The following is a 21,606-nucleotide window of genomic DNA, read 5'->3' as shown; positions in this document are numbered from 1 at the left end:
TTTTTTTTAATCGCACTTTCACTTCATTGGGATTTTTTATTATTTTGAGTTTTTTATTGGTTTTCATTATTTTTTCACTTTTGTATTTCCATTGATTTTATTCAATTTCTTATCAACTTATTTGGGGGAAAATTTGTTATATGACCACTAATTTCCACCTTTTTCACTGGGAAAAATCAAACGAAAATCGAATGCTATTTACACAGAAATTGAATATTCTTTTATTTTTTCTTAAATTAATTTTTTTTTATTTTAGTCTGAGCAGACGAGACGTGCGATACCAGACCAGAGCCAGACAAGACAAGACGAAACGTTTTTCCTCACTCACCATTTAATGCGTTATGGCTAAAATGGTTGGTTGTTGTGTTCTGCAGGCAGGCAGGCACTCAGCCAGCCATCATTGACTTGGCTGTTCTCTCTTCGGGAAAAAAGTTCTGTGTCGTTCATTCATTTGGTTGGGGGAAAATCGGCAAATGGCTTTGCATTTTCTGTCCTACTGTTCAGTGTGGTAAGCGTTGCCACCTAATGACGTGGGGGAAATGTTGTAGGGAAATTGAAAAGAAATGAGTTGGAAAAAATAATTAGCTCTTCAAAGCAAGTTCATACATCAGAGTAAAGGATGAACTTATAAGTTTTTAGAGGAGACATAAAATTTTGATAAAATTCAATAAATATTTAAACAAGTAAAAAAGCAGTAGGTTCGGCCGGGCTGAACTTTATTGGAAATTTTCGAAAAAGATAACATTCGACAAAAATTCTGATAACATCTTAAAAATACCACATTGTTTGTCGAAAGCCATTACCATATTCAAATATTCAAAATTGGAAACTTGAAATAAACCGTGAATAATGTAGCTAGAATCATCAAATTGCTGTACATAGGGAGGTACCGTTATATCGGAGCTATACGAAGACCAGGACCTGCATAGATAATTTTCTGTCACAGACTGTAGTTCCCATTACGAACTCTAAATGCGTAATTTGAAACTACGGTGAATAATGACGCTTAAATCATCAAAATACCGAATATTGGGAGGTACCGTTATATGGGGGCTTACGAAGACGTGGACTGCATAGACAATTTTCTGCCTTAGGCTATAGTATTCATTACGAACTTCAAACACAAAGTTTGAAACAATTCCGGTGAATAATGTCGCTAAAATCATCAACATACCGAATATAGAGAGGTACTGTTATGTGGGGGCTATACGAAGACGTGGACCTGCACACACAATTTTATGTCCTAGGCTGTAGTATTCATTTCGAACTTCAAATGCCAAATTTGAAACGATTCCGGTGTTGCTAAATGTCGCTAAAATGATCAAAATACCGAATATCGAGAGGTTCCGTTATATGGGGGCTATACGAAAACGTGGACCTTCACAGATAGTTTTCTGTCTTATGTTGTAGTATCCATTTCGAACTTCAAACACCAAGTTTGAAATAATTCCGGTGAATAATGTCGCTAAAATCATCAAAATACCGAATATAGAGAGGTACCGTTATGTGGGGGCTATACGAAAACGTGGACCTGCACACACAATTTTATGTCTTAGGCTGTAGTATTCATTTCGAACTTCAAATGCCAAATTTGAAACAATAACGGTAAATAATGTTGCTTAAATAATCAAAATACCGAATATCGGGAGGTACCGTTATATGGTGGCTACGTGAAAAGTTGGACCTACATAGCCCATTTAAGAACTTAACCTGCTAACTGGCAAAATAAACATATGTGCAAAATTTTAGCCTTCCATCTTAATTCGTTCGGAAGTATATATATATTCTTGATCAGCGTAAAATTCTAAGACGATATAGCACTGTCCGTCCGTCCGTCTGTTGTAATCACGCTACAGTAAAAACGAACTAAGATAGCGAACTAAAATTTTGCACAGATCTGTCTTTTGTCTGCAGGCAGGTCAAGTTCGAAGATGGGCTATATCGCTCCACGATATCGTAGAACCCACATATGACCCCTCGATATTCGGAATTTTGATGATTTTAGCCAAATTTTTCAATGGAATTGACTGAAAATCCACACAAGGAGTTTCTTGTGAGTACTTTACCCCCTGAAAGTGAAATGTCTATATAGGTCCACAATATCATGTATGTGTATTTTTCCGGAACACGATCGCACCTACTCCCTTCTTCTACAGTACACTGCAATATCAAACCCCGTTTACTGTTACACACATACACACCCCATCTGAAAACTAACTATTTTTCCCTTCCTGTTATAGAACCCGGAACGCCGTTCAACTTTAACTCCATCTTGGCATTTGCTATGACAATTTATAAACCCCAAGGAAAAATTATTCGTGTATATGTGGACTAAATTTGACATATTCCTGCTTTTCTCATGGACAGATGAACCTGGCATGTTCATGCGTTGGTAGATCGAGCGATTTGTTTGTTTACGCTCCTGAAGGGAAAACAAGTAAAAAAGCAGCTATGTTCGGCCGGGCCGAATTTTTATACCCTCCACCATTTGGAAGAAACTCCGTCGAGAAACACCGGTTTAATGAAAACCGTTATATGGGGACCATACAAAGTTGCGATCCGGTATAAGTAATTTTTGTCATAGGCTGTAGTAACGGTTCCGAACTTCTAAACGATATCGTGGACCTATATACAGAATTCTATTCTAGGGAATAAAGTACTCACAAGGAACTTCTTGTGTGGATTTTCAGGCAATTCCATTGAAAAACGTGGCTAAAATCATCAAAATACCGAATATCGGGCGTACCGTTATATGGCGGATGTATGATATTTTTGACATATAAAGAAAATTATTTTTCAGGGGGTAAAATACTTATAAAGAACTCTTTGTGTTGTATTTCAGACAATTCCATTGAAAAATGTGGCTAAAATGGACCGTTATATGGGGGCTATACGATATCGTGGACCTATATAGACAATTCTTTTTCAGGTGGTAAAGTACCCACAAGGAACTCCTTGTGTAGAATTTCAGACAAATCCATTGAAAAATTTGACTAAAATCATCAAAATACCGAATATCAGGGCTATACGATATCGTGGACCGATATAGCCCATCTTCGAACCTGAACTGCCTGCAGACAAAAGACAGATCTGTGTAAAATTTTCTATCTTTATTCGTTTTGACTCTAGTGTGATTACAACAGATGGAGATACGGACCGACGGACGCTGATCAAGAATATATGTATATACTTTGTTGGGTCCAAAATTATTATTTCGATGAGTTACTAACGGAATGAAAACTTATTTCTCAAAAACAATTAAATTCGTAAAAAATTCTGTTAAAATCTTAAAAATACCGAATGTAGCTGTCATATTAGGGTCTATCGACAATATGGACCTGCATAGGTAACAATTGTCATAAGCCATTACAATATTCAAATGCGAAACTTAAAAGAATCGAATATCGGGAGATACCGTTGTATGGGGGCTCTACGAAGACGTGTACCTATAGACAATTTCCTGCCTTAAGCTGTACTATCCATTACGAACTTCAAATAGCAAATTTGAAACAATTCCGGTGAAAAATGTCGCTAAAGTCATTAAAATACCAAATATCGGGAGGTACCGTTATAAGGGGACTACACGAAGACGCGGACCTGCATAGACAATTTTCTGTCTTAGGCTGTAGTATCCATTACGAACTTCAAATACCAAATTTGAAACAATTCCGGTGAAAAATGTCGCTAAAATCATCAAAATATCGAATATCGTGAGGTACCATTATGTTTGGGCTATACGAAGACGTGGACCTGCACAGATAGTGTTGTAGTATCCATTACGAACTTCAAATACCAAATTTGAAACAATGCCGGTGAAAAATGTCGCTAAAATCATCAAAATACCGAATATAGGGAGGTACCGTTATATGGGGGCTATACCAAAACGTGGACCTAAATGGCCCATTTTCAAAAGTCCTGCAGACATAACATACATTTGAGTAAAATTTTATCAATATACTTCAGTTCGTTCGGTAGCTAGAGTGATTTCCACAGACGGATAGACGAACAGACATCGCTAAATCGACATATAATTTTATGCTGATCAAGAATATATATACTTTGTTGGGTCCAAATTTATTATTTCGATGAGTTACTAACGGAATGGCAAACTTAATTCTCAAAAACAATTAAATTCGTAAAAAAATTCTGTTAAAATCTTAAAAATACCAAATGTAGCTGTCATATTAGGGTCTATCGACAATATGGGCCTGCATAGGTAACAATTGTCATAAGCCATTATAATATTTAAATGGAGGCTCGTGTACCTGCATAGCCAATTTCCTGCCTTAGGCTGTACTATCCATTACGAACTTCAAAAACCAAATTTGAAACAATTCCGGTGAATAAATTCGCTATAATCATCAAAATACGGAATATCTGGAGGTACCGTTATATGGGGGTTCTACAAAGACGTGGACCTGCACAGACAGTTTTCTGTCTTAGGCTGTAGTATCCATTACGAACTTCAAATACCAAATTTGAAACAATGCAGGTGAAAAATGTCGCTGAAATCATTGAAATACCGAATATCGAGAGGTATCGTTATATAGGGGCTCTACGAAGGCGTGGACCTGCACAAACAATTTTCTGTCTTATGCTGTAGTATCCATTACGAACTTCAAATACCATCGCTTTATGCTGATCAAGAAGATATATACTTTGTGGGGTCTAAAATATGTATTTTGAGGTGTTACAAACGGAATAACAAACTTGATATACCCTCCATACTATGGTGGAGGGTATAAAAATATTAAAATAGATCCCTGATTCTTGGATAGGAAATCCTTCAATATAGTTTTAAAAAATAAACCTCTTGTCCTGGAATTCTTTAGAAAATATCGATTCGATATCGAAGGTCCTTGAATAAAAGTTCACTTCACATGTTACAACGCGGAAAAGTTTGAAAGTCTGAATTGGAGATCTAGTTACATTATACGAAATTCATAATTTATCAAAAATTAAACAATGTTTGAAATGGACTATTATTCCATTTCTATAAAAATTGACCTACAGGAACACAAATTTTATATTGGAATCAGAAGGTTTAAATTAGTTGTATCCCGTTATCACACATCTGATGTAATTACCACCAAAAATTCTAAAACCTAGATTTCTCATCTAATTCTTTTCCTTATTCATTTTTAGTAGCCTCTTTATATTTGTAACAAAAATGGCTGCATTTTTCTTTTTGCCCAAGTCTTATCGTAATGTTATCAGTGGCCGTTAGGCTTTGTTTCTGGTTGTACAGCCGATTGTTGCTGATTGGGTCATCATCGCACGTTTCTGGCGAAATTTTGTACAATTTTCCTTCTCCATTTTCTATGCAAGTCTGTAAGAGCCCCCTTAAACCCCCCTTTGCGTATGGTACGGTGCTGTCTGAGTGCCTGTAATGTTGTTTTGTTTGGTCTGATTTGTGTGCTTTTGTTGTCATTCGAAAGGGTCTGACACCGCCACATTTTTGATGAGCGCCACTGAGAGTAGGTTTTCGTTGCCTCTCTGCTGGTTTTTCTCGGTGTGGGTACATGCACGTGTGTGTGTGCACGAAAAACTCTTTCACAAAATCATTTAATTATAAATGCTGCGCGCGCATTATGCGAGCATTTGAATTGTTTTTAGAGTTTCTTTTGATTTTGCATTTGGCCAAATAGACGAAAACAATGCTGAAGGGAAAAGAAAGCCAGCAAAGCATAGTTGAGCAAACTATGGCCACGAAAATCTTTGTGACAAAATGAAAACATATGCATCGGAACCGTGACATGCAATGCGATAGTCGAAAGAGCGGTAACATTTTAAATTATGAATGTTTTGTCAGTTGAGCTATGAGTTGCCAGATTGTTTGTTTTTTCCGTGGGTGTTAAATGTTGTCAACTTCGCGAATATAATCAGTACCTAAAATCGTCAGAAAAATCTAACCATACTCGTAAATAAAAATAGGTAAAAAACTTTTTAAGTTAAACGGTTATATGTCAAACATACATTGCCATGTTTAAGATAAATGTACTAAAACACACACATGTTTATTTTTCCTGTAGGCAGGTTAACCCATTAGTGGACGAAGTTCCCTGGGCACTACCTTTAAGCGATTTACACCAATTACAAATAAAAATGGTCTAGTTAATTTGTTTTAAAAACAATTTATTCAAAAGAGCTTATGGTTTTGGAGTTATGGGCCGTCCCTTATAAGGGACGCTGCGCATTGGGTACACTTGGCTTATAATATTCCTTAAAGCAATTTTTAGGGTGGAGACCTTTGTCACACTTCTGACAAATAAAATTAGACTTTTTGCCGCATAATCCACACCGTTTATCTGTTTTTGAATATTCAATAATGTGGTTTCTGCCATCATATCTTGTATCTGCAGTGACATTGCTATTGCGCAAACCTCTTGATGCTGGGGTACCATACGATTCCAGACATGATGTTGCAATATAACGGTGAAAATTTAGAAGAGTTGAACATGCCGGATCATTGGGATGTAACTTCTTCATTAACAGCCATGCATTCACTACTGACGCATCAAGCAAATATGCAAATATGGGACACTGCCCACTAATGGGTTAAGTTTGTAAATGGGCCATGCAGGTACACGTTTTCATATAGCCCCCATATAACGGTACCTCCCTATATTCGGTATTTTGATGATTTTAGCGACATTTTTCCCGGAAATAATTTAAAATTTGGTATTTGAAGTTCCAAATGGATACTACACCCTAAGATAGAAATTTGTCTGTGTAAGTCCATGTCTTCGTATAGCCCCCATATAACGGTACCTCCCTATATTCGGTAATTTGATGATTTTAGAGACATTATTCACCGGAATTGTTTCAAAATTGGTATTTGAAGTTCGTTATGGGAACTACAGTCTGTGACAGAAAATTGTCTGTGCGGGTCGAGGTCTTCGTATAGGCCCCATATATCAGTACCTCCCTATATTCGGTATTTTGACGATTTTAGGTACAATACCCACCGAAATTGTTGGAGATGTGGTATTTGAAGTTCGTAATGGATGCTACAGCCTGTGACAGAAAATTGTCTATGCTGGTCCTGGTCTTCGCACAGCTCCAATTTAACGGCACCTCCTTATATACGATATTTTGATGATTTTAGCTACATTATTCACCATTTATTTCAAGTTTCGAATTTGAATATGATAATGGCTTATGACAAACAATGCCTATGTATGTCCACGTCGTATAGACCCCAATATAACGGCTATATTCGGTATTTTAAAAATTTTAACAAAATTTTTTAAGGATTTTATTTTTTGAAAATTTCCAAATTCGTTGCAAATGGTGGAGGGTATTAAAAGTTCGGAACTTACTGCTTTTTAACTTGTTATTTTCTAATTTTTATGTTTAATTCATTTAGTGCTTCATTATTGTAAGTTTTTTTTGCCCGTGAGTTTATTTGCAGTTGGACTGCAGGAGATAAAAAACTGTAACAAAATCAAACGCCATAATTTTCATATTTTTTTAAATTTTATTGAATAAAAGCAAAATATGTCAGATATAGCATCAAATTTTAGAATAAGTTTAGATTTGTTCGAATTTATTGTTGATATTGATATCCGGAGATTTTCGTGGCCATTGTGCGATAAAAATGAAGCGAGGAACCTCATTTTGTAACCATTCTTGGGTGGTACGTGCTGAGTGCGATGGAATGTCCAAGGTCTGCGGCCAAAATGTTTGCGTGCCCAAGGCTTTAATACACTCTCCAGAATATTTTTGCGATAATATACGGCATACATATTCTGATGCCACGGTCGATTATTACGAGCGGAGAGCGACCATCGGCAGTTATGGCCGGCGCTTTTGTTCTGGTGACCAACCAAAAGTGCACATTTTCAGCTGACCTCTTTGGCCATGAAACACGGTCATTTTGTTTGTTTACAAACTGCTGGACAACGAATGTTTTCTCATTGGAGAAATCGGGCAGTTCGCCACTTTCGACCAAGCGAAGCAACTCTTAAGCTCTTTTGAGTCTATTTTCTTTCTGTTGCGGTGTAAGTTCTCGCACTTTTTGGAATTTCAATGGCTTTACCCCGAGCTCATTTTTATACCCTACACCACAAGGTGGTCAGGGTATTATGTCTTTGTGCATTTGTTTGTAACAGGCAAAAGGAAATGAGATAGATAGAAATGAGATGATAGTTCCTTTTGATGATCTGCATAGAATCACATTCTGAGTCGATTTATGCATTTCCGTCCGTCCATCTGTCCATGTATTTTTGTAAACAAAGTACAGTTCGCATTTATTGTCCTATCCAGATGAAATTTTGCACAAATCATTTCTTTGGCCCAAGGTCGAACCCTATTGAAATTGGAGATAATCGGGCAAAATTTACTTATAGCTCCCATATATATCTTCGTCCAATTTGCCTTTTATTTTGCACCAAACGTGTAATATTAGCCCGAATAGTATGGAATTTTGCACTTAAGATCAGATTGGACCTGAAAATAAGTATGCAAAATTTGATCGAAATCGGTTTAGATATAGCTATAGCTCCCATATATATTGTTCATCCGATTTGTTATTTTTGTCCTCCGCAGCCGTAATATGCACTCTGTAACAACAATATTCAGGGAAATATATTAACTGCAATTCAGTAATGCCTTTGCTAAATTTTATCGAGATCGGTTCAGATTTGGATATAGCTCCCATATATAACTTCGTCCGATCTACCTTTGATTGTGCACCAAACGTTAAATATTTGCCCAAATGGGATGGAATTTGGCACACATGACGGAATTGTGTGTAGAAGGTAGTATGGCAAATTTGGTGAAGATCGGTTCAGATATAGCTATAGCTCCCATATTTACATTCGATATATATATATATTCGATATATATATATATATATATATATATATATATATATATATATATATATATATATATATATATATATATATATTATATATATATATATATATATATATATATATATATATATATATATCGGTTCAGATCGGTTCAGATATAGCTATAGCTCCCATATTTACATTCGATATATATATATATATATATATATATATATATATATATATATATATACATATATATATATATATATCGAATGTAAATATGGGAGCTATAGCTATATCTGAACCGATCTTCACCAAATTTGCCATACTACCTTCTAGACTCAATTCCGTCATGTGTGCCAAATTCCATCCCATTTGGGCAAATTTTATATATATATATATATATATATATATATATATATATATATATTTCTTTATCCGATTTCAAATTAATTGTGCACCAAATGGGCAATACAAGTCCGAATTTAAAAGATACAAATGCTTCGGCATATTTAGTCCTTTGAACTTTAAATTATAATTATAATTATAGCATGTGTGATTGAATTATCCCATAAAAACTTTTAATTGTTAAGCGAAGCTCTACTAAATCAGCAAAGAGTTTAACGACTTTAAGACTTTCTTTACTGCTTTAATATTTGCCGAATGGCGATATGTTCAGCTCACGAGCTAGTTTTCGGGGGTTTCGATCAAGTCGCTTTTTTACTTTTCGAACCATTTCTGCTGGTGTTGCTATTTTCTTCCGTCCACTTCCTTGACGTCGGGTTACGCTTCCAGTATCACGGTAACGAGCGATGGTACGAGACACAAAAGATTTATTCACATTCAAATGATGGAGTGCTCTAGCGATAGCCACTTGTGGTTTCCAGCCCAATATAAAGAAATCACACTATCACGCTTGAATTCCATCACGAATAATTTTTTTTTCTGGAAAATTCTCACCAAAATGCTTTTGTACGCCTGTAAAAAATATAATGAGCTGTCACTGGAATAATTTTAACAGATCTTACTCTACTAAGAGCCACGTAGGCTTGACCTTCTTTAAACAGTTTCGCACCTAAGTATATGACTGCGTGATCCACAGTGCTGCCCTGCATTTTATGTAATATAGAAGTACATGATAGTAATAAAAGCAACATTCTTCTTTCAGCCGTCCTGTAATTGTACTTAGCTGGAAACTGTATGACTTTCGGGTGTAAAAGATGTACTACATATTTTGCGAAATCAATTCGGACGGAAGGAACATCTGTTGCATACATCTGAGTTCGACGAAATTGAGGCCAAACGATTAACTAATCCCTTTGAAACGTCAATGTTGGACCATAGCATGACCTTTGCCCCCCACAAATATTTCCAGTCCTGCTGGTAAACTCCCAGTTTTGTTGATATCAGCTGGTATTATAGTAGCTATATCCACATTGTCTGCTTTTCGTGTGTCGTGTACTAGCTGATCCTGAGTTTTTTTTTAAATGCGAGCACCATTATTTCTGTACAAATTCAATACAGCTGAGTTGTGGTCTTAACCTGTTGATTTGTGGGGTATACCCTTAACGTTTTGTCTATTGCAAACTCGTCGGTCGTGTTTTGAAGAAGTCTTCCCATTAAATTGTCTGGTCACACAGCGTGAATAAACGCCAGAGATGTGTAGCTGGTTGGAGATGTTCTGGCTGTTTGAAAACAGGTGTTCCTGATCGTTTTATAGGAGGCAGTTGAAAAAGATCAACGAAAAGTAATACGTTAACTTCTCCAACAAATTCATATTTCTTAATTTGTCTTAAGCGATCAATCGATAATCATGCATAATATTTGATAAGACACCATGCAAATCTCGTCGACAATCAAAAATTCTGTCTGATACCATTGTTGCCTCATTATTTGCAAATAGTTTCCGAATAGTGGTGACATACTTGCTATACTTTTCCTTCGCTTTTTGAAGCTTTTGTTTTCGTTTTGCAGTTTTTGTTTTATTTGTGTTTGTATTTTTTTTTATATTTTTTTACCAATTTTTCCCACGAGCAACGTTCGACCCCCCAGAGGCCCATAAAGGGGCAAGGCTATGTACAACAAGATGCGCCTGAGTCTCAGTCTTTTATCCACCCTAATGCCATGCAGTTCTCGGCGCGTTTTAACCTTTCACGGTACAAAATCTTGACTTGGGCTGTGGATTCAGGCTCGATGAATCGGACTCCTAAACTACAGATGCAATTTTAAATCATATTATTATACGTCATTTAGTGGCCGCGCCCATCTCAAATATTGAGGTTGTATTGTATTCTTCTTGTCAAGCCCTTTTTTTGATACCCATATTGGTGGGATTGATAAAAAATTGTTATCTGCCATTTGGTAGCGGCGGCCATCTTAGATTGCATAGTAAATTGAATTCTACTTGTTGAATCCTTTTATTTGATGGGATTAATAAAACATACATTATTCGCCATTTTGTAGCGGCCGCCATCTTGGATTTATAATCCAAAGTGTATACAAAATTTCAGATTAATCGGTTGACAGGAAGAGGGTGAAATTTGAAATACTAAATTTGACCCAAGAATAAAACAAACGCGGTTTGCTAAATAAAACCGTTTAAAAACAAAAGCGGAATTCACGAATGTTTGTGGTTGTCGTTTTTTAGTTTTTCTTAAGTCCATAGATTTATAAAATCCTTACAGACTAAAATTAAAATAAAAGATAGGACAAGAGAGAGTCAAAATATGGCAACCCTGCAAATATGCCTCTGTTGTTATGATATCATAACAACATAGTTACCAATGTTAACTGATTTAAAGCGCTAAGGAAATATTCAAATTTTTGGAAAGGTCTATCAAATAGAATTTTGAATCCACATTTTGAATTTTTTTAACTTTTATATGTCATTCATTTCTGTAATTGTGGTTTTTATACAAATTAACATATCTCTGTCATGAGCTGTTATTCAATTAAGTATAGCCACAAACCATTTGCTCAAAATGCATTTTGTCTAGTCTTTACCATTTTAGGTCTTTGTAATATATCTTCTACCCATGTATAAAAAGTTGTGTACAAAACCCATAAATTGAGAAGGTCTGGGACGATTTGACTCAAATTTTCTTTCGGTTGTTTATAAATGCAGTAAGATGGTTTTTAGAGAAGAAAATTTTAAGAAAAGCCACCAAAAAGGTCGCAAAGTTAGAAAAATCGAAAATTGCTTTCGGATATGTATTTTAGCGTAGGGTTGATCTAAAATGGCTTTTCAAATGGAAAAATTGAAAATGTTTAGTGGAAAACTTGGAAAACTCTCAAAAAAAAATGGCAAATTTGCATCTAATCGCATCATTTCATTTTGATCGATATAAGTTGAAAAATTTCGGATAATTATATCATCCTTTGAATGAAGAAGTTAACCAGACAAATATTTGATTGTTCTGTGCTGGATCAATGCCACAGCCTGATTATGCTTTGTTCGATGCCTTAGGCTGTAAGAGATTTGACATGTTCCTTTTTGTGAGTTTCCAAACAAAAAAATGTGTATACAAGACAAAATGATAGGGATAGGCACATCGAAAAGAATTTAATGCTAATTCGTCGGAAAATGCTAGACGATAGTTTTCTCTAGTATTATAGCAAAAAAAGGTGCGATATTGTAGATCTTCATACTTGTCCTAGCTGCAACAAAATGACATTTTGAAAAAAAATTCAAACATTCCATAACCCAGTCTCCCTTATATGTTACATTACTGGTTTAAATGACACTGTGCAACACAAAAACTAATTACGGGGTAATCTAGCAGATTATGAAAGTAGAGCTAAAGAAGAAGACATGTGTAACGCCGTTTTGAATGTTTACATTGTAAAGTAACTCAAATATAAGAGCACGTTTAACTACATTTAATATATATAGCGTCTTCGGCAATATTGCAGATAAAAATAAAAGGAATATATGAACCGTTTTTTAAATGTGGTTAAATACTCCTTTTAAACGAGATCTAGCAAGTCAAAATATTCTGGAAAATCATTTGTCATAATAGACAGATGTAGACATCAAGAGTCTAAACCAGGAAATTGTATACTTCTACCACTCAATTTAAAGTTAAAGCCGTACATTAAGTGAGTTTATCCAAAAATCTCCAACAAAGCCTCTAAGAAGAGAGACAAAAATAGCTTTCATCAATTTCATTATAAGTCACCAAAGAAAAAATCTCGTTGCAAAATATTTGCGTACTCGTAAAATGTTCCCCCAACACTCGGAAATATTTCTTAATTTTTTGACAAATTTTTTCTCGGGCTTTTCACGAGTCGACGGCTGAAATTAATATAAAATTTAGTTTTAAATGGGAATTGTCGAAACAAATAATATTCTACATAACATTAATTTCAGAATAAACCATTTGTCTAGGTACAATAATTTTTATGAAAAATACATTCAAAATGTATGTACTGTATGTATGCTTTTTTATACCCTCCACCATAGTATGGAGGGTATATTAAGTTTGTCATTCCGTTTGTAACACCTCGAAATACACATTTTAGACCCCACAAAGTAAATATATTCTTGATCAGCATAATATTCTATGTCGATTCTCCGTCCGTCCGTCTGTGGAAATCACTCTAGCTTCCGAAAAATTGTTTCAAATTTGGTATTTGATGTTCGTAATGGATGCTACCTATGACAGGAGATTGTCTGTGCAGGTCCACGTCTTCATATAGCCTCCATGTAACGATACCTCCCGATATTCGGTATTTTGGTGATTTAAGCAACATTATTCACTGGAATTGTTTCGAATTTGATATTTAAAGTTCGTAATAAATGTTACAGCCAAAGACAGAAAATTGTCTGTGCAGGTCCACGTCTTCGTATAGCCCCCATATAACGGTACCTCTCTATATTCTGTATTTTGATCATTTTAGCGACATTTAGCGACGCCGGAATTGTTCCAAATTTTGTATTTGATGTTCGTAATGGATGCTACAGCCTATGACAGAAAATTGTCTATGTAGGTTCAGGTCTTCATATAGCCCCCATATAACGGTACCTACCGATATTCGATATTTGATAATTTTAGCGGCATTATTCACCGGAATTGTTTCAAATTTGGTAGTTAAAGTTCGTAATGGATACTACAGCCTATGACAGAAAATTGTCTATGCAGATCCACGTCTTCGTATAGCCCGCACATAACGGCACCTCCCGATATTCGGTAAAATCTCCCTTCATATTTAATTTTTTGGGAAAAGTGTCAAAGTAAGAATTATTCTAGATCAAATTTCATTGTGAGTCCCTGAGCAAAGGATATTTATACTCTCAATATGTACGATAAAAAATATCCACAATTTTTGTTAATAAAAAACTTAATTTATATCATTGCCAGCGAAAAGTTTCAACATTTCGTGTTAAGCTTTTTTAGTACTCAAAATGCGGTCTTTTCCGACTTTCAAGGTTATTCATATATATATTACTAGCTGGCCCGGTCCGCGTTGCCGGCCCGTAGTTTTAGTCTGTAATGCAAATTTTATATAGCATAATCTTTCACAAATCTAGCTCATAAAGGTGAACAAATTTTAATATAAATATTGATCCGACTAAATAGAAATAAATACCTATGGAATATAAATTCAATAATATACAAAATTTTCTTTTCTGACCACACATTAGATGTGAAAGTGGACTTGGGGATACTCCAATGTGGGGACTTTACTTAAATAAATTCCTATGTGGCAATTATCTGTAAGATGGTTCCCTACCCCAGGGTGGCATAAAATGTTTTAGCCAAATCCATTGATGAATGTGGTCAAGACCAATATAAGCCCTACTCTGAAAATTTCAAATTTTATGCGAAGAGGTTCTCTACCCCCTTAGAAACAAAAATGCCAATTAAGGGTCAACAAATGAAAAAAGTGGCCAAGACCCCAAAATAGCTTAAATCATACGATGGTTATATAAATAGGAAATCGGGTTGCACCCTTATCCGTGAGTTATGAGCGATATCGTGACCTGCAAAAGTGATTTAAGGTATCTTGAATGTTTGGGAAGAATTTTGGGAAGGATAGAAATCCTTTTCTTACTAAAAGTCCCATTCGCTCTACTATTTTGCACCCTTTTAATTTGGTATTTTACTGATTGTACTCCCAAAGAATTTTGCATTTTGAGCTCTCATTGGACGGATTATTGTCACATGAAAGAAGTAGGACCACGCTTTGAAATGACCCCCATTAGGATTTTTCGGTAATTTTTATTTGTTTAAATGTGTTCGCATCTTCCAGCTGAACTACGATGTCGGCCCTGGAGTTGAAAGGTAGATGTCAGTTAACATCGTATTTCGCACTTATTTCATTTTTTGGTGAAAAATTGTATGTAGTGAAAAATTGTTCTTTATTTTGTTCACAAAAAATCCACTGAATTCAATATGATAATACAAATTGAAAAAAATTGACAAAAGAATAATAACAAATTGAAAAAATCTTCAACTTGTTCGCTGATTTTTTACAGCAAATGTTTAAAGATCCTTACAAAGTTTATCAATAGAATGTGCTATTATTTTAAAATTCGCTTCCATTGAAATTTGTTTTCGATTTTTTCCCGATTTGACAATTTTTGCAATTAAATCTTTTTTTTCGTGATTTTTTAGCGATTTTGAAAAAGTAATTATCTTTTAACTTTGGTGTGACGGCGTTAAATTATTTCGATATCATCTATTCCGTTTCGCCACCTAATTCGGTACTACACTTCCATGTAACCCCCATCAATTTCAGTTCTCAAGAAATCAAGTCAATTAAATAAATTGGTATTAATATTCGAATTCAAAAATAAAATATAAAAAACACTACAAATGTACCTTAGAAAAAAGGAAGTCAAAATGGAAAAAAATCATGCAAAATAAAACATTACTATTGTACATTTAAAAAGTCAAAATGAAAATGTTAATATATCACATTTTTACGCAATTTTTTTGGATATTATCCTTTTCGGAGAGGAGACAATTCCAAATTTGTGCGAATCGTTAAAATCAGTCCAGCGGTTCTTAAGTTATAAGCGTAGTAACTAACACAACTTACATTTATATATATAGATTCCAGTTTTTCCTTTTTCTGAAGGAATTATAGGAATGTGTTTAGTTTTTATACCATTTTTTAAATCTTTCATTTTGACATGTACCGGTGGACCCACACTAAATTTTCCGTCCAAAACTATTTAAACGTCGCCATATGTAAGCCCTAGACATCAAAAGTGACCTCCATATCTAATTTCAGAATTTCAGCTCTATTCCTTCACCTTACGCAAATCCAAAATAATCCTCATCTCTCCATCCAAATCTAAAACAGTGATCGGAAATAGTACCATTTTGTACTTTTCGAACAATAATAGTACGTAAAGGCAAATCCACCATCAGATCTCTCAACACAAGATACAAACAGAGGCGGAGTTTCCGTTCGATATAGACACTTTGGATTCCTGTACCCCATGGGGACTTCGACTTTTCGTCCCACTCAGTGTTTTCGGTTTCCAGTACTACACGGATGCTTAGGCTTTCCGTCCCACTCTGAGACGTCGGTTTTCCTGTACCCCACGGATGTTTCCGTTCCCCACAGAGACATCGGCTTACTGTACCCCACAGGGGCTTTCATTCCCTGTTCGTACAATTACGAAGTAGTTTGTAATCGTATCCCGCAAAAATAGTACTAATAACCACGTTTTGTAGTTCCCGATCATCAACCGAATTCCCAAACATCATTGCATCGTCGTTTCCTATCATCATCCGTATTCCTGAATGTCCTCGTATCATCCGTTTCTTGATCATCAACCGAATTTCCGAATCACATCATTATCGTCGTTCCGACCATCGATCCTCAACACACCTCGTTATTATGGACTGCTGCCATTAGCAACCAACACCTGTATTATCGCAAACATCCGCCGATCTATCAACCCGTCGCATTCCATTTGAAGTAGCATTTACTTATACTTATATAAATAAACGCTCATTTTTGGACCCAAGAATAAATAAATTGTTTTATTCCGTAAGGTTTACTGGGTCCTTATGTCGACCCTGGGTACTTTTCGTACACATGAGTACATACTTCCACAACTACCTCCTTACATCGACTCTACTCCTCAATCTTGATTCTCATTCCAAATTTCCAAAAACCCTTTGGTACATCCATCATACACTTCATCAGTGAGCCTCATTCCAAATTTACTGGTTCATTAAATACAAAATATACTATATTTAGTAGCTTGTGGTAATTTTCGCCCCGATCTAATAGGAATTTTCAAAACATAGCCTTATCTGACACCTACGGGCCGTGAGTGAACCTCTCCCAAAATTTCAAGAATATATCTTTAGAAATTTCGTCTGTGGGTTGACGAATAATGAAGTTAGTCACTTTACTCATTTATTGATATCGATAACCATGGAGGCGGTCGTTTTGTTAAAAGTAATAGTAGTGTCAATTTTATTTCCAACAAATATGAATTGACAACAAAATTAAAAAAGAAAACAAGTAAAAAAGCAGGTAAATTCGGCCAATCCGAAATTTTAATACCCTCCACAAAACAAAAAAAAAAAAAAAAAAAAAAATCCGAAAACTACCACTTAAATAAAAATTGTTATATTGGGACTATACGAAGACGTGGACCTGCATACGAAATTTGTTGTGATATGCTGTAGTGCCCTTTACGAACTTCAAATACGAAATTTGAAATAATTCCGGGGATATACGAAAACGTGAACCTACATACGTTTTTTTTTTGTGATAAGCTGTAGTACCTATTACGAGCTTTAAATACGAAATTTGTTACAATTCCGGTGAATAATGTCGCACAAATCGTAGAAATACCGAGTATTGGGAGGTACCGTCATAGTGGAGGGGGGGGGGGGGGTCTATATGAAGACGTGGATCTGCATACAAATTTTTTTCCAATTCGAAATTTGAAATAATTCCGGTAAATAATGTCACTGAAATCATCAAAATACCGAATATGGGAGGTTTACGAAAACGTGGACCGACAGGACCCATTTACGAACTTAACCTGCCTACTGGTAAAGTATGCATGTATGCAAATTTTTAGCCTTATATCTCAATTCGTTCGAAAGATAGCGTGATTACAACAGAGAGAGAGACAGACAGACCCTCTATTATAAATATTTCGAGGAGTTGCAAATGAAATGACAAAGTTAATATAATATGGTGGAGGGTATAAAAATAAAACGACAAAAAATAACTAATTTTATTCCTCGGAAAAAAAAATTCTCAAAATTAAAGAACATGTTTTTAATGGACGCAGTTATTGGGAGCAAGGCTGATAAAAAGGACAATAGAAGAGAAAATTTCGACAGAATGTGAAGAGAGGATAAAATTTACCACCACCTCGTTAGTTAAAGGTTAAATAATGAAATAATAATGTTAACTTAGAATATCAATCCGTTCTAATCAAAATAAAAACCAGTAAAGAAAGTCTTAAAGTCGGGCGGGGCCGACTTTATGATACCCTACACCACTTTGCTAATTTAGTAGAGCTCCGCATAACAATTAAAAGTTCATACACGCTATGATTATAATTTAAATTTCAAAGGACTAAATATGCCGAAGCATTTGTATCTTTTAAATTCGGACTTATATTACCCATTTGGTGCACAATTGATTTGAAATCGGATAAAAAAATATATGGGTGCTATATCCAAATTGGAACCGATCTCGATTAAATTTGACAAAGATATTTCTGAGCTGTATTTGATATATTTCCCTGAATATCGTTGTTACGGAGTGCATATTACGGCTGTGGGTAACAAATATGACAAATCGGATGAACAGTATATATGGGAGCTATAGCTAGATCTGAACCGATCTTCACCAAATTTGACATACTAGCTTCTAGACTCAATTCGGTGGTAAGTGCCAAATTCCATCCCATTTGGGCACAATAAAAGGTAAATCGGACGAAGTTATATATGGGAGCTATATCCAAATCTGAAACGATCTCGATAAAATTTAGCAAATGTATTTCTGAGCTGTATTTGATATATTTCCCTAAATATTGTTGTTACAGAGCGCATATTACGGCTGCGGAGGACAAAAATAACAAATCGGATGAACAATATATATGGGAGCTATAACCATATCTGAACCGATTTCAATCAAATTTGGCATACTTATTTTCAGGTCCAATCTGATCGTACTTGCAAAATTCCATACTATTCGGACTGATATTACACGTTTGGTGCACAATAAAAGGCAAATCGGACGAAGATATGTATGGGAGCTATATCTAAATTTTGAACGATTATCTCCAATTTCAATAGGGTTCGTCCTTGGGCCAAACAAATGATTTGTGCAAAATTTCATCTGGATAGGACAATAAATGCGAGCTGTACTTTGTTTACAAAAATACATGGACAGACGGACGGACGGACAGATGGACGGACGAACATGCATAAATCGACTCAGAATGTGATTCAATGCAGATCATCAAAAGGAACTATGGGTCTATCTCGTTTCCTTTTGCCTGTTACAAACAAATGCACAAAGACATAATACCCTGACCACCTTGTGGTGTAGGGTATAAAAATATATAATCTTTTTAGAAATTGTGGCATTAACCTTAAAAATACCGAGATCGGAAAATCGTCAGCGAATAATTTTTCAGGTCACCTATCAAGAACCTCAAATGGAAATTGTGGCAGAAACTTTGAAAATACCGAAAATCTGGAGACACCGTTATATGAGGGCTATACTTAAAAGTGCGCCAATATATCCCATTATCAATACCAATCAAATAAACCATTTTGTGCCAAATTTCAAAGCTCTAGATTAAATAATGTGGACTCTATCGTGATTTCAACAGACAGACTGACGGACATGGTTAAATCACCGTATTATTTTATTCTCTTCAGGAACTTATTTACTCTTTGGGATCTCCGACAAATATTTCGAGGTGTTGCAATAGTATGGTGGAGGGTCAAAAATAGTTTACATTCATATTTGATTTTCGGGCTACGTTGGTCTTACTTAGTTAAAAAATGTCCACATGGTTGTTTCAGACTGTTGCACAACGGCACTTTTTGTTACCTTGTATTCTTATACCCTATGGTTTCCAGTTAACATAATATATTTACTTCATGTTAAGAAGTTGAAAAACATGAATTAGTTATTTTTTTGTTTTAAAAAGTAATTTTAATTTCTTGAATATCTAACAGCTTAAATATTAAATCCACAAAACCAAGTAACTAACAAAATTCAATTTCCTACGGCATAAAAACTAATCCTGCTTTTAACTGAACATCACCAGTTGTCGTTTAAAATTACAACTTTCCGGATATCTAGTTTAAATATATTGAATATACTTCATTCCCCTTCCGAATGGCAAGGAGAACGCTCACACTTTCGTTTACGGCTCACTTCATCGCCCAAGTAAAGTATTTCTTGTCATCATAAAGATATTTATGTTTCAGTTGGAATTCATCCGTATTGTTTTGCCGGATGGTTGTGGGTGTTGGATTTTATGGCAAGGTCACAAATAAATGAGAGAAAAATCGTAAACCACTGAGGCATAAATTTGTTGAATGAAAAGTTGAAATAAAAATAAAAAAAAAAAATGTTTTCATCAGTATATGCAACTTAAAATTATATGGGGTAGGATTTTGGAATATTTCAAAGCTTTGAACAGCATTGAAGGTTAAACCACTGGGCTCAATAGATCTACTCAGTTAACCTTGGGTGTTTACACGTAACCTTAGCTGGATATAAATGACACTCTGTAGAAGTTTGTTTACGTATAAAAGAAATTTAACAAGTAAAACCAGTAAAGAAAGTCCTAAAGTCGGGCGGGGCCGATTTTATGATACCCTACACCACTTTGCTAATTTAGTTGAGCTCCACATAACAATTAAAAGTTTTTATGTGAGAATGCAATCATACACCCTATGATTATAATTATAATTTAAAACTCAAAGGACTAAATATGCCGAAGCAATTGTATCTCTTAAATTCGGAATTGTATTGCCTATTTGGTGCAAAATTAATTTGAAATCAGATAAAGATATATATGGGAGCTATATCCAAATCTGAACCGATCTCGATAAAATTTGGCAAAGATATTTCTGTGCTGTATTTGATATATTTCCCTGAATATCGTTATTACGGAGTGCATATTACGGCTGTAGTAACAAATATGACAAATCAGATGAACTGTATATATGGGAGCTATAGCTATACCTGAACTGATCTTCACCAAATTTGGCATACTAGCTTCTAGACTCAATTCAGTCGTATGTGCCAAATTCCATCCCATTTGGGCAAAGATTAGACGTTTGGTGCATAATCAAAGGTAAATCGGACGAAGTTATATATGGGAGCTATATCCAAATTGAACCGATCTCGATAAAATTTAGCAAATGTATTTCTGAGCTGTATTTGATATATTTCCCTAAATATTGTTGTTACAGAGTGCATGTTACGGCTGCGGAGGACAAAAATAACAAATCGGATGAGAGCTATAGCTATATCTGAACCGATTTCGATCAAATTTGGCATACATATTTTCAGGTCCAATCTGATCGTACGTGCACAATTCCATACTAACCGGACTGATATTACACGTTTGGTGCACAATAAAAGGCAAATCAGACGAATATATATATATATATATATATATATATATATATATATATATATATATATATATATATATATATATATATATATATATATGGTAGCTATATCTAAATTTGGACCGATTATCTCCAATTTTAATAGGGTTCGCCCTTGGGACAAACAAATGGTTTATGCAAAATTTCATTTGGATAGGGCAATAAAT

General features: G+C 35.0%; 1 protein-coding gene across 1 annotated transcript in view; it reads right to left on the bottom strand.

Annotated features, from left to right (window-relative positions):
• LOC101892220 (LIM domain-containing protein A) overlaps positions 1 to 313 on the bottom strand; it is a 32,318-nt gene extending 32,005 nt beyond the window's left edge. The window contains exon 1 of the mRNA XM_059127733.1: positions 159 to 313. The gene's annotated coding sequence lies outside the window, so the exon portion shown is untranslated. The remainder of the gene's footprint in view (positions 1 to 158) is intronic.
• Positions 314 to 21,606: the final 21,293 nt, after the last annotated feature.

This window comes from Musca domestica, unplaced genomic scaffold, assembly GCF_030504385.1.
Source record: "Musca domestica strain aabys unplaced genomic scaffold, Musca_domestica.polishedcontigs.V.1.1 47, whole genome shotgun sequence".
Lineage (NCBI taxonomy): Eukaryota > Metazoa > Arthropoda > Insecta > Diptera > Muscidae > Musca > Musca domestica.
Note: the sequence above shows the minus strand (reverse complement) of the source record. Positions and strands in the feature narration are given on the sequence as shown.